This window comes from Pavona decussata, unplaced genomic scaffold, assembly GCF_977016875.1.
Source record: "Pavona decussata unplaced genomic scaffold, jaPavDecu1.1 SCAFFOLD_42, whole genome shotgun sequence".
In the NCBI taxonomy this organism is placed as follows: Eukaryota; Metazoa; Cnidaria; class Anthozoa; order Scleractinia; family Agariciidae; genus Pavona; species Pavona decussata.
In genome coordinates, this window is record NW_028145464.1 from 1,171,202 (window position 1) to 1,186,571 (window position 15,370).

The 15,370-nt window shown below is 39.0% G+C and overlaps 1 protein-coding gene across 2 annotated transcripts in view; it reads right to left on the reverse strand.

The window, feature by feature from the left end:
• The window catches only part of LOC146482877 (beta-1,3-galactosyltransferase 5-like), a 31,432-nt gene extending 18,566 nt beyond the window's left edge, over positions 1-12,866 (reverse strand). Inside the window, exon 1 of one of the 2 annotated variants that reach the window (XM_085106686.1) lies at positions 12,723-12,866. The gene's annotated coding sequence lies outside the window, so the exon portion shown is untranslated. Of the gene's footprint in view, positions 1-12,708 lie in introns of both variants that reach the window. The other variant, XM_085106687.1, reaches the window with a different exon arrangement.
• Positions 12,867-15,370: the final 2,504 nt, after the last annotated feature.

Below are 15,370 nucleotides of genomic sequence, written 5' to 3' on the forward strand. Positions count from 1 at the left end.
CAAGTGCAGAGTTTTGCAAGATCTTAAAGACGTCACAAACACATCCACACAAGAAAAGAAGTGTAGAGTTTTGCAAGATCTTAAGACGTCACAAACACATCCACACAAGTGTACAGTTTTGCAAGATCTTAAAGACGTCACAAACACATCCACACAAGAAAAGAAGTGTAGAGTTTTGCAAGATCTTAAGACGTCACAAACACATCCACACAAGTGTAGAGTTTTGCAAGATCTTAAAGACGTCACAAACACATCCACAGAAGGAGAGAAGTGTAGAGTTTTGCAAGATCTTAAGACGTCACAAACACATCCACACAAGTGTACAGTTTTGCAAGATCTTAAAGACGTCACAAACACATCCACAGAAGGAAAGAAGTGTAGAGTTTTGCAAGATCTTAAGACGTCACAAACACATCCACACAAGTGTAGAGTTTTGCAAGATCTTAAAGACGTCACAAACACATCCACAGAAGGAAAGAAGTGTAGAGTTTTGCAAGATCTTAAGACGTCACAAACACATCCACACAAGTGTAGAGTTTTGCAAGATCTTAAAGACGTCACAAACACATCCACACAAGTGTAGAGTTTTGCAAGATCTTAAAGACGTCACAAACACATCCACACAAGAAAAGAAGTGTAGAGTTTTGCAAGATCTGAAGACGTCACAAACACATCCACACAAGTGTAGAGTTTTGCAAGATCTTAAAGACGTCACAAACACATCCACAGAAGGAGAGAAGTGTAGAGTTTTGCAAGATCTTAAGACGTCACAAACACATCCACACAAGTGTAGAGTTTTGCAAGATCTTAAGACGTCACAAACACATCCACAGAAGGAGAGAAGTGTAGAGTTTTGCAAGATCTTAAGACGTCACAAACACATCCACACAAGTGTAGAGTTTTGCAAGATCTGAAAGACGTCACAAACACATCCACACAAGCGCAGAGTTTTGCAAGATCTTAAAGACGTCACAAACACATCCACAGAAGGAAAAAAAGTCCAGAGTTATACAAGACCTTAAGACGGTGTCACAAACACATCCATGCAACGTTAACAGTTTAAATGTATGGCATATCTCACTCGGCAAATGATCCTTTAAAGCTGGCTTGGACTTGAAACCTTCTGCTCTGCTCTGCGATAAGACCATAAGCGGTGACGACGGAAATCGAATCTTCTTGGTGCAGAGTTGTATCAGAGGGTTTTTAAAATTAATTTTTGAAATTGCAAAATTTAAAACTATATTGTTGTATAAAATAATCCAAGTATCGGAGTTTTCTCGAATGCACATACATGATGCCTAAAGTATAAGGAAAAAATGACAATTTGTTGTCTGGTCTTTACCCCAAGAAATCAGAAGTCCCCCCCCCCCCCCCCCCCTTATTCAGCATATTTTTCGGCTTAACTCCTCTTTTAAAACTATATTTATTTTGCATGGACCCCACTCAAAAACACAGCCCCGCCCACCCGGGTTATGTTACACGTATATCACTCGTAAAATACAATTAACGAATTTTTGGTGAATGGTGCAATTTCGGGATCAGTAATACTCGTAAGAATAAGGTTATAGCGAACGTTATTTTCCTGAACTACAAGACTTTGAACGGAGGACACTTGAGCATGGCTGCCGCGTCAGTCGGATATAGAAACAAAGCAAATCAGCAATCAGTATTGTTAACTTAGCTTCAGGTTTGGTGGTATGACATTTTTACGTTGGAGCGTGAAAATTCAATATTAAAGTGAAAATACTGGTTCTATAACATTTTAAAAAGTATTGTTCCTCCTCAAGCGGCCACAATGGTTGTGTTTTAAGCCAATTTATTAGCTGAACATTCTTTCTTGCTGTTTGTTTACAGATCGACATTTACTAATTACACTAATTTATTTGACCGGCATCTGTTTTCATTCGGCTACTTAACCCGGAATTTGAGTTGCTAAATTAAATATGGAGATTTACAAGAGCATGTTTTTCATGTTGATCCTCGATATATTAATGAAAAAAATAAGGGGGAGTTTTTTTCAAATGATTCGCTTAATGTCTCAACAGATGAGAAGGATGTTAATCCAACGTAGAACAACATTCATTGCCGTAAGCGCAAGAAGGCGTAGGCTTATCCAGGACCACAGTTTTTATTTTGAGATATCGTTGAAGTCATCTGCCATTTTTCTGTTTCGCAAGGTGAACCATGAAGCAAACGGAAACTCGAAGCTAGCGGTAAATGATATTGACAAATTACTTGACTGGCAACCGCAACGACATGTGATGTGATTGCCTGCAGTATTTACGAGGATAAGTGACACCGTCTCGCAAAGTAGTACTCCCTTGTTTTTTTTCTTGAAAACAGCTAAACTAAGAACGAAATGTTTTCACTGTATACATGTATCCGGACTTTTCCGGCTTTTTCAAACTAAAATTGTCCTAGTGAAAGTACAACCACTATGGATCAAATCAGTTAAAGCGCTGTGACTGTGACTAAAACAATATATCAGCATAAAAGTTTCCTGCAAGGTTTTTTTCACTGGTACGTAGAAAATAGCAAAAGAGGGGTTTTGTCTGTTTTGTGGTGTAGCCTTAGTATTTGGATAACATCACATGAAACAATCAATATTTTTCACTGAAGCGCCTGTCAAGCAGCCTAAGAAAGAGCGTGCATGGTCATGGTGTATTAAATCCTGTTTCGTTTTCATTACTGTTCTTTTCCGGCAGCTCACACAGCAGGGAACGACAGGGGGCTATGAGAGGAAAACTGCTTTCTAGGCGCTCAGAAGATTTCTTTCCCCACTCCCTTCATATTATTACCATAGACATATGACAAAAGCGCTGTTTGATAGTAAAACAATTTATTTTTCCGGAACTTTCATCCAAAAACAAATTTAAATACTGTCCTCCGGGATATTGACACATTTTTGACATTTTTCCTAAATTCAGTGTCTATTTTTGGACCACAATCAAGTCGTACAATTTAAATGCGTCTTGGATTAGCTGAAACTTCGTGGAAGTTACACAGATTGAGATGGCCACTTTGTGCGACCTGGCAGGTCTCCCAGAGTCTCCGCGACTCCATCTGGCATCTTCAAGGACCAAGCTTCAGAAAAACGAAAAAAAAAAAAAAAGATAAAGAAATTGATTTTCACACCACAAGTGATAGCGCGTTGGAGAAACAATCAAACTCACACGGCCAAATGATACTAACCAAGTCGGCTCCTCGACAATATTTGTGTCCAAGTACTGGGCAAGTAGTCGAGCTACGTCTCTGTTCAACACAGCTCTAACGCGTGTCCGGTCTTTGACTTCGATACATGAAGCATCTCGTGGGTTTTGGGGGTTGCGACATAATCTGTAACTATTCCCAGGGATAAGGTCCATGACAGGCTTATAAAAACACATGCCAACAGCTCGTACGCGTTCTCCTGGTAAGGCGTCAGCTTTCTCGGTGATTTTCACTTGTACACCTTGCTCAGTCATATTCGTGTCTTACGTCGCGTGGAAGAAAAAGGCTGTAACTTCTTGTCGCAGAATTGGCAGCACGTGAACGTCAAAAAGGCTGTAACGTTTTGGCGGATAATTGGCAGTACGTGAATGTCATTGACCGGGCCAATCAAATTTTCTCGCAATGTTTTGGGGTCCTTTGAGTAATGCAAGGTGTGGGATATCTGGTCTACGTTGTACTACGCCCTGTTTTTTATTGCGCGTTCATAGCTGTAGGCGGTAACGTTTCGGTTGAAGGCTTCAAACAAATTTTAAAAAACGAATATATCTTAGCTGGATAAAACGTTCATTTATATTCTCCGTTGAGTTCTAGTTGCGGGAAAGAACATAACTTCCAAGCTTAACAAAAGCAATGAATTGAGAGTACTGCTAACCGGAAACAAGGATTATCGTGGCCGTGTTTCCTGTGTTTTCACGTGCTGGTTGTATCGCTTAACATTCCTGAAGATGAATTGCGAAAGCTGACATTTGAGGCGTGTTTTTGGTTAAAAAAAACGTATTTGTTCAAACAAGTCAATGAACTGCAAACTGAGCCAATTAAAATGTGTCAACCCTTAGAGTTGAGCAGTAACAATTTTTGCGGCAACTATCTCATACACGGACTCGTATTTCGCTTCTTTTGTTTATCCCTCGCGTCTTGCAATTTCTCACAAAGAAGTCTTCGCTTTTGTTGAATGTTTTCGTCTCCTACGTGCAGAACGTAAACACGTACCCGTTTCTGTAGCCCGCTAGGGAGTTCAAAGCTGCGTTTCATTGGTTAGCGGCAGGGCCACGTTGACAACCGCTTTAATGAGGTGCGAAAACTGTGAATTTCTTTCCATGCCGAAAACTCAAGGTTTATTTTTGCGTGAATTAACTCAAATCAAATGAAATAAAAGGGTATGTAGATTTATCGGATTTTAACGAAACTTGGAGAAAATCTTTGTCTCATATTAGAGCATTAAACTGTGTGAGGCAATATATTTTTCGTGACGTCCCATTAAGGAACAGAAGCCAGAAAAATTCCTATTTTCCAACTTTCAAAGGGATTTCCTAAGCAACCAATAGAAATATCGAAAAAGCCTCACACACTTTGTTAGCCCATCATATCCTGAGTGATATAGTCCCGTTAGTTTGGACGTCCGCGCGCCGCGGTAACACCAAGGCTGGTAATTAAGTTTAGCAAGCTCGGTCATTTTTGCGTTTAAAGGCTTGCGCGTGCCTATCAAAGCAAAGATAGGAAAATATCTTGTTATTTTCGGATTCTACAGTTTATTAGCTTTACAATGATATAGAGTTAGCGCACAAAAAAGTACTTTCCGGAAGGCACCCCTGAAGCAATGTATTATTAGGTGTCAGAGTCCGCAAGGTCAAATGAACACCGGAACCCAAAAACATTTGGCAGACCACAACAGCTACTATCACCAAACTTTGCGCATTTTTACTTTAAGCCGCACTTCGGTCGTACTATTATGAAAGTTAACCCGGCATCATGTGAATCGAGCTTGCTTCAGTTTTTTCGTATTTAGGGAAAGAGTGACCCGAAAAATTGTTTTTTCGAGCTAAGGTCATCATCATATATTTTCATCATCATATATTTTCGCGCCTGACCTGCCCTTCAGGAAAATGAGGCACACGCAATAAAAATTCTGCTTTCGCTCCATTGCATCGCGATACAGTTTCGGGATTTGCGTCTCCCTAGTTTGTTTCAAAACTGCAAAAAAATACACACGCTAAAGTGTTGCATCGTTTTTAACCCTAGAAATCCAAGTTACCTTTCCCTTGCGTTCAAGCCGAACTCATCTGACTCATGCCAACAAAAAGGAACATTTGCGCGCTATTAAACTAAGTATAACCTAAATGGAAAACAAAGAAAGTCGCTTACAGAATTCCACCCTTAACACTTCAAGACGCCAATTGCTTGGAAAATCATCAGGGGCACCAAAAGGAACGGTGGAATATCTTTTCGGAAGAAGTGTAAAATCAAAGGAAACCCGCTCATAATTTCAGATAATAAAATACCGTTCTCTTAAAGTTTGCGCTAAATTACCATTATTGTAAAAAATCTGAACACAACGAACTGCTCCATTTTCAATTAATATCCTTTCCATGTAGGCCAAAAATGATATAGCGAAAAACAAAACAACGGCATTCCGAGACTTTTGCTTGAATGTCCTGGTCTGTCGCTCTGTTCATGTGATGATATGTATGTTAGTCATGTTAAGCACACACTCATATGACCTGTTCGCGATACGATGAGAATACTTGTGCATAGTATTTCTAAATTCAAATACTTATTAGCTGTGTATAAGCTTACTAGCTATACTAGTAAACCATCTAAAGTAGACGGCGCGCATACAGCGCATATGCATTTCTCAAAGACGGTACTATTCTTGATACAATATTGCAATGACATACAACGGCATACAAGACTGACATACCTCAGTAAACGGTCTTTAGCTGCGTAGGTAGCGTAACGCAAAACGATTTTGGCGATTCCTAAAACAAAAATGTTAACATTTAAATAAATAAATCAAGGATTTTCTAAATGTGTTAACCAGCAAAGAAGATCTGGTTGTCGAAACTCTAAGCACACAAAGAAGATAATACACAATTACATAGAATTAACTGTTATCTAACTTGGTCAGAACAATAAGTCTTAACGGCATACTCAGAATAGTAGAGCAGAAACTACACAGCTACCCGAGAAGAGAAAGCACAGAAAACTTACCTTGTTGAAATAAAATCAAAACTATATTTCCCCACTCTCTAGAAGGATGTAGCCGAAAGCGTTTGTTGAGACGTGACCGCGCCGGCAATAGCACAGGGAGCAGAGGAGTTATGCTAGAAATGTCAATAAAAAAACGTCTTACCTCTTAAAATTGCATTCTTGTATTTCTTTGCGTAGTTAAAACCTCATTTGCGAACCAAATATATGCATTCATTTGCGATCGAATGCGATCGATCGTTTCGAACCGCCCAGGAGGGAGAGGTCAACTCGTGGGCTCGGCTGTCCGGATGATACGGGCCATCATGACGTCACTTCCTGTGAAGCGCGGGATTTTGTCCAGTTTCGAAAATGGCGCTGGTGATTTTATTGCATCAAACGACCTTTTTTTCCAGCCAGGCTCCGGATGGGGTTTGTTTTCTTGCTGAATAGATTTTTAATCTTCTTTTCTCGATATAGGTAAGTGTTCATTTATTTTCAACCCATTAATTATGCTGAAATTATTGCAGTGAAGAGTTACGTGTACTTGCGCTGATCGGAAAAGCTGAGATTGTCCGCGCCAGAAAAATTACATCTTATTAATTATACAAAGTACTGGTGAAACTGACATTTGGCTCGGGACGAGGTCAAATCTTAGTGAAAACGTTCCAGTTGAGATTAGTAGGTTATATTCAACTGTAAAAATGATCAGTGCGTTTGTTTCGCCGAGTGAAAAACAGTGAAAATTATAAGTTTGTGTTTATTGCTGAAACTTGACCTGAAGTTATAAAATTTGCCTCTACTATTATTAAAATAATTGATAGATACAAAATGATGATTCAAAGGAGTTTATGTTAATTTACCCATGCCATTTAACCTTTGTAAAGAAGACTTTTGCTGAGCAACCTAGAATTTTGAAAAAAGCTTGCTAAATATGCGGACGCCCGAGGAAACGGACTTTCTTTTGAACTGATAATTACTTTTTGCGAGAAATTTCTCGAAATTTCACACCAAATCGTGTACTCCTGACTCAGTTTTCTGCCCAAACATATTCACAATGTCTTCAGCTTTCTCTAGATCTCCAATACGGAGACATCTTGTCATAGAAATAAACTTATGATCCACAAAACAAATGAGCAAGGAGACGATAAATGCTGTGTTTCAGTTGATTTACATTAGTAAGATGATGAAAGAGTTGAAGTTGAATTAAACTTAAGTACTAGTCCAGTGAGTAATTGAACCCGCCTTATGTATTCCAAACCTGTGAGAAAAAAACTTGTGCATTGCCACTAGAATTTTGATGTTTAGATACAGAATGTTTGGACTATTTTGCCTTGAAGCTGGCGTCAGCCGCTAGGCCTCGCAAGGAAAGTCTTGTCATATTTGCCTGTTTTTGTGAGATAATTAAGCAAAAAAAGCAAACCCCATCGCCCATTAACAATTACCAACTGGCAAATTACTTAGTACTGAAGGGTTCTTTGCAACGTAGCTTTTCCGATAGCTGGAGAAAAAAAGTGTTTTCGCCTTTCTTTTCGCGAGCGCTCGGCCAGACAGTATTGGAGAAATGCGTTTAAACCCACTGATCATTTTTATTAAGTTGTTAGATAATTGTTTTTAATGGCCAATCGAAAGCTCTTAACCGCTGTAAGATCCCACTTTTCCCTCCTTGTAAAATTATTTTGGATTCTCAAGTTATCTTTCTTCAAAGAGGGGCAGGCCGTCACTGTTTTGTCGCATTTGCTATCAACCAGTGTCAAACTTTTGCGTGTTTTCATACTTGAAATATTAACTTCATGAGCGATGATGCTGTTTATATGTATGATGGTAATAGGTTAATACATAGCTATGATTCTTTGATGGCCTGGCGTAGAATTATATTTGACTGATCATCCAAGAAAAAAATTTGGCAAGGTTGTAGTTAATCAATCATTCAAACTTCCCGGGTTTTACAGGAAGTGACGTCACGATGGCCCGCATCATCCGGACAAGCAATCCGATTGCGAAAAGCCGAAGTTGACCCCTCCCTCCTGGAACCGCCATTATTTTGAAAAGTGTCGACCGCTGTTTATTGGGACCGTGTATTCAGTTGGACGAAGTCCAACAAAAGATTTTCGGAAAGCGAAGCTTTCCGAACGAGGCACGAAGTGCCGAGAAGAAAAAATGTCTCTTTTCTTGCTGCTGTGACATCTTTGCCGCCCACAGACAGTTGGCCCAACAAACAGCGGTCGACACTTTTCAAAATCATGGCGGTTCCAAACGATCGATCGCATTCGATCGCAAATGAATGCATATATTTGGTTCGCAAATGAGGTTTTAACTACGCAAAGAAATACAAGAATGCAATTTTAAGAGGTAAGACGTTTTTTTATTGACATTTCTAGCATAACTCCTCTGCTCCCTGTGGCAATAGCAACGTTTTTGACCGCTCGGCTGTCACACATGCACAGGGGTCAATAAATGTTGTGTAATATGACGCTGCGCATGTCTAGATAGACGAATTGTAAGTGACCATATAACTAGGCCGCACACTGAGTCCATTCTTCGCACTTTCAGGGTCTAATTTTCTAGGGGCCGGCTGGTAATCAAGTCTACCAGGGAAAACCTCACATCACAATTTACCAGCTAGATTCATCCCGAAAATGAACATTTTCCAGCTAGGATGAGCTTTTGAGTTTAAATTAGTAAGCAGGCAATTGTTTTGATGCGGGCCTCCCAGCAAGTTCCATGCCAGTGCATAAGAATCCCAGCCAGCGCACTAAGCCCTGGGGAGCGGATATTTTGTATATCGGCTCCGATGAGCACTCCTGAAGAATGCCGCCGCAACAAGGTCCATTGACGAAACTAGTTTTGTAGTCGCGAATGTAAAAGTGCGTTGAAAGTGAATGCAAATGAGGTTTTTCCTTATCACTATGGTGATGTGCGAAGATTCGAGAAAAAATAATTCGGAATGTATTGAATTCGAGTGAAAAGTGTCAAATTGAATAGACACCCCGCAGTTTTAAAGGAAACTAATTAAGGCAGATAGATTAACCTAAGTTAAGTAATTATTTGGCGAAATAGTATTTTTAGAAACGATCACAAGGAACATTTGTGTAGTAACTCTATGGTTCGGAAAGCGCTTAAAATAGTTCGTTGTGCTACGAGAACAAGAACTGTTGGCTTTTATAGGATTATTGTTTAGCAAATAGCGCAAAGCATGAAAACATTAAGCAATTGATTGACAGGATCCCTTTACGGGTGAATGCGGCTAAATGTAAATATAGTAAAGGGGCGTATACCCTTAAAAACAAAATGCTACGCTAAGTAACAATAAAAAGCTAAATCCTTATGCAAAGCTGGATACAAACAACAGAGATTCTTGAACCTAATTTACCACTTTAACCTCCTCAACCACACAAAACACTAGAAACTTGTTATCAGTGCTACGCATTTCTAACACAATTATGGGTCCAAATGAACCCGCTAAATACTCAAAAGTGACTCCAGTAAAGCGATGTTAAGTTTTTAGTACGCAAGAATATCAACAAGCGTGTATTAGAATATACCAGATGTTTGCATGTATGCGTAATCGCGCTATCTCGCTAAGAAACTCTTTACGGAGGGGGTTTTCCCCATATATAAGCTATTGGTCTGACAACAGGTACAGATTTTGACCATTATGGTGTTAAATCGGGTATGGTTTTCAAAGTAACTACGAGAGCGTATAAACGTATTTGTCTTCTTAACTGCAAATGAATAGTAGAGAAAGAGATGTATCCAAAATATATCATTCAAGCTGAATTTTCGAGTGAATTTTACCAATTCTTGACTTCGGCACTGATGTGAAGCTTAATTACGCTAGAAGCAAGGTCTGAAAACGGTTATGGATTTTAGAGGCCAGATAATACAGTGCAATTTACTTCATATCTAACTAATAGTAGTATTTACTCTGTGTTTTTGGATCCAGTCACAGAGAAACAGGTAGAAAATGAGCTCAAAAAGTTAAAAGATGGTAAATCTTGTGGTTATGATGAAATGTCACCAAAAGTCATGCGAAAAATGTCGAAACACATACCTAAGCCACTAACGCATATATACAATCAATCCTCCCTTATTGGTATCATTCCTACTGACCCTAAAATAGCGTTAGTAACTCCAATACTCAGGGCAAATGACAAAGAACTTTTCTCCAACTATCGACCAATATCAATCCTTCCATGTTTTTCAAAGATTCTAGAAAATTAATGTACAATAGAATTTCAAAGTTTTTAAACAAACACGACGAGTTACTATTTCATAGTCAATACGGATTTCGGGAAAAACACTCGACAAATTTAGCAATTATGGAACTAGTGACAAAAATTACGCACGCAATAGACAACAAAGAATATACTATTGGGGTATTGTTAGATCTATCTAAAGCTTTTGACACTGACATACTGTTACATAAATTGGAACATTATGGAATAAGAGGGGTAGCCTTAGACTGGTTTAATAATTACTTATCAAACAGAATGCAAGTAGTTAAATACAACTCAGGAAGATCAGATAGCTTAGAAATCAAGTGTGGTGTTCGACAAGGGTCAGTTTTAGGACCTTTCTTGTTGCTTATCTACATGAATGACACATGTTAAGCTCTCGTTTGCTATCTTTCATTTTATTTGGAGATGACACAAATTTATTCTTGAGTCATCAGGACACTTACACTCTATACAATACCATGAATCAAGAACTCCAAAAAATTACAACTTGGCCATCAACAAACAAATTATCACTTAATGTCAATAAAACTAATTTTATGATTTTTAAAACTAAAAATAAGACGTTTTCTCAGCGAATGTCAATAACGATTGATGAATAACAAATTGAACAAGTAAAATATACCAAATTTTTAGGGTTGTTCATTGATGAAGAACTCTCTTGGAAATACCACATAAATCATGTAACAATGAAAATATCAAAATTAACAGGAATAATTGGTAAGGCCAGACATTACTTACCCCTTAAAACTTTACAAAACATATATTACACTATGTTTTATCCATATCTGATAAACTGTTATACGGTATGGACAGCACATATCCAACTAGACTCAAACCTATTTATATGATACAAAAGAAAATAGCTAGACTAATGACCTCTAAATACAGAAAAGAAACCAACTAAACTTATTTTTCACAGCTCTATTCATGTACTCGGATTTTCATGATAGCTTGCCAATGTTATACAAAGACTATTTCAGAACAAATGTTAAAATTCATATGTACAATACACGATCAGCATCAAATATACACATTACTTATAAACGGACAAATCGTGGTACATTTTCTCTTAAGTGCAGAGGAGCAGTCGTATGGAACAGCTTAACGGCTGTTCTAAAGGAATCAAAATGATATAGAACTTTTAAAAAAATCTCTTAAATTGTATATCCAAAACCAATTATCTTAAATTAGTATCAGAAATAGTAATAAGATAGAAGCTTGGACAATCTTGTTAAATTAATGATAAGTATTCCATCCTTTTCTTGGCGCCCACTACTGTGTAATAACTAAGTAAGGGGGATCTTTACAAAAGCTCAACAAAGCTTGCTTAAGATCTCCTTTCCTCTTAGAATAAATGAGTTTTGCAAAAACCTTATAATGCACAATGTAAAGGATGTAAGGCAAAGTAAAGAGTTGATTTTCCGTCTGATAACGAGTGTGGAAAATGGCATGTTTTGGTCTGAAATAGGGTCAGGATTCGGAGAACTGGGTTGCACACCCCTACCGAGAATACCGAGGAGACCCCCCTCCCCACCCCCGGGCTCGTTACCTTCGGATACGGGCGCCGCTACTAACTAACTGTTAACTACTTTATCATGTTGTCGACTCAGTTTCTGTTTCTACTGCATATATTATGGTCTATTGTTTGAGCCTTTTTCGACAGAAGCCACTGAAAAACTGGAAGATCTGGACGTTAAATACTTCAGTAAAGCTAAACTCAGCTGTTAATTAAATGTACTCAGTTCTCAGTTCTACAGAAAATTTTTGTAATGAATTTTATGCAATAGTTTTACAGCGTATTTATGAGTTTCGCGACGGAACTCATTTTGAATCAGTAACCTTCATTAGTGCCGTTTCAAAGCCCATGGTAACAAGTATGATCTACTTTGACGGCCGGAAACCTTTAAAATTTTCTAAAAAGTAGATCTTCCTGGATGTTTTTTATGTGAAATTTGAAACGTGGCTGTCGCGAGTTTTGAATTCGGGTTAACTATAAATCGCAGCCCGTTTCAAGCGGTTCAGCATGGCCGCGTTCATTTCATTTCGCGAAGAGCCGTACAAAGCAAAAGTAAGACAAATGACTGTTGGCCGGCAAGGAGAAAGAAGGATAAGACTCTCATCATCTCCTATCGAGTCCTTTTTCCTCTGGGAGGAAAGACGGAAACTCCACTGAGTCTGTTTGTCTTTTTAGATTTGGGTGCAGACGCCGCGCGGTGCTTAATATTTATACATCATCACTGTTATGTCGCTAGTGAGTTTTTTTTTTTCATTTAGCAAGTCGCAATCAACTTACCGACGGTGACTTACCTCCGATGAGCGTTGAAGGTGATTGAAGACTCTGGTGGAAATGATAAGCCAGAAGACATCGAAAGGCGATTTATTAAAAGCCTACAAGCAAGCTCTCGGGGAAGAGGAAAGGCTGGGAGGAGAGAAGGAGCAAGAGCTTGGAACGGAAATTTGAATGCCATCCTCAGCCAGCTGCCTGCTGCATGCTGTCCTAGCTGTCAGAATTTGGCCAATCAGCGTAAACCGGAAACGATAGCAAACGTAAACAAACACATCATCAGATACCATGTAGCACGAAAATTTTGCGGGAGCTTTATTTTGCGGATTGGCCATTTTTTGTGGTTTGGGGGAACAAATTTTTGCGGTTCAAGATGACTGAAACTGCTGCCTGGAACTAATTTTTGCGATTCTCTTTTCAAACAGCAGAACATTTAAATGGAAGAAACCTTAATATTTTCAACTTTTATTGTACGGTATGTTGAGTCACATTTCACTCTACTTACATATTAGAGACATATCACTGTAATACCTTACTGGGTTTAATAATACAGACTAGATACAGACTACAGTATGTATCTAAGCTCTGGTTGTTTTTTCCAATGGAAAATCATGTTAACATTCTTGTTTAAGTCCAATGTATATCACCCCAGTGGTAGGAGTCTATTAAAATTGACCGAAGGGAGTTCATTTTTGCGGCGTTTTATTTTGCGAGGTTTTTTTTTTCCTGCTTCGACTAATTATTTCGGATCGAGGTAAATCCGCAAAAATTAGAACCCGCTAAAATTTTTTTATGCTACACGGTACACTTCAAAAGACAGAAATCCTTGATGACAATAACTCTAGTTTCTCCGGGTCTAGCAGGCACGTTGTTGCAAATTCGCACAGATATCACAGGCAAATAGCTCTCTGGAAGGCAAACATTGAGTTTGCAGGCAAAATGTACTAAGTCTAGCATGTAGCAGCTCAACTCGGGATCAGTCCACTTACATTGACTGCTAATATCTACCTGGATTTTCAAAAACATACCTGCACTTAACCTACGCAGAGACAGAAAGTTCACCCTAACTAAGTCTCACAACACTGCCCTCCCCACCCCTCTGCTTTTCACACAAACTTGCAAGTCACTTACCTGCATTTAGGCCACACTCCAGGCTTTGTGTCAGCTTGATGCAATTGATTGTCAACAGCCTGTGTCTCTATGGGGGAGTTCAAAGGTCATTAGAATTAAGTCAACCTGGTTTAGGAAAAACAGCGAATTGAACCAAGCTAGAGGCTACAATACCCTTCCCTCCCCACCCCGGAGCTTTTGACACACAACCGTAAGCTACCCCCCAGCAGTAAGCACTCACCCTGGGCTAGCTGACGGACTGGTCCTTGACGGCAAGCCCCCAAAAGTTTAGAGAACCACAGAGGCCTGAAGCTGGGCGGTGCCCAGCTTCAGGCCCGGGTCTAGCAGGCAAGTTCTTGCAAATTCGCATAGATATCACAGGCAAATAGCTCTCTGGAAGGAAAAAATTGAGTTTGCAGCCAAAATAAACTAAGTCTAGCATGTACCAGCTCAACTCGGGATAAGCAAACTTACATTGACTGCTAATAATATCACAATGATATAAGTGGAATGATGAAAAGATAGGCTTTTCTTCCTAGCCCTGCTTTTGTAAATCACAGTTGTTTTGTCTAGCAATGTAACTGCTGTTAGAAGAAGGGCTTAAAGCCTGAACTTTACAGGTTATTTCAGGATATGTAGGATATGATGAATGCAAGGAACTAGTTAGCCTTTGCTTTGTGTCATTCATAAACTGACATAATTTCTTACCTAAAATATAACTTCTGGAGGCACCATCTCCTCTTTATTTGGTTACTACAGTTTATCTTGAAGTGATTAATCATACAAAGAAGAATATCAAGCCGTTCTGAACAATTTGAGCCCAAATACTAATAATGATCTGTCTTATTTAAAAGAACATACCCTCAGAAATCTATGATTTTTGTTAACTTTTCTTAACATATAACTTGTTTTTTTATTATTATTATTTTTTTTTTAATTTCCCATTAAATTTAGGGATGTACGATACAAGAGTCACCAGCAGTCATTTTAAAGACAAAAGTTATTCTTCTCCTTACCCCCCCCCCCCCCCCTCCTCCCCGAAACTACCCGATGTAGAGTCATTTAATTGTTTTGCCCAGCTAGCCCCATTCTCTCTCAAACGTTTATACACGGCACAACGGACTCGCTTTGAATTCGGCGCGCTCTTAGGTGAGAAGAAATTTATTAGCCCTAGCGTTTTGTTTGGCTTCCTTAAGCAAAGTTTTCCTGCGGACATCATTAAGTCTAATGAGGGAAAAAGTCTTCCGAGTGCAGTTCCTGCCTCGTCTAATATGCTTGCTACCAGTAGTCCTGTGTTGAGCTAAACGGGTAAATTTTAGTTACTCGGGCTTGGACTAACTAAGGCTTGCATACTCTGGGCTTTGCTTGAGGAGGTGACAGTCTTTGGCTTTAAAAAGTAGCTCTTAGGGATGATTTCTAGTCGGGCAAGATGAAATTATCGGGAAATTTTTAACCTGGCAAAAGACTAAGTTTATTTTCTTGTTGAAAACCGCCATATGTGTTCCCCGTTCCAATCTTTTTGTAAACATCCGGGACTTTAAGTTATATGACTATTAACAAG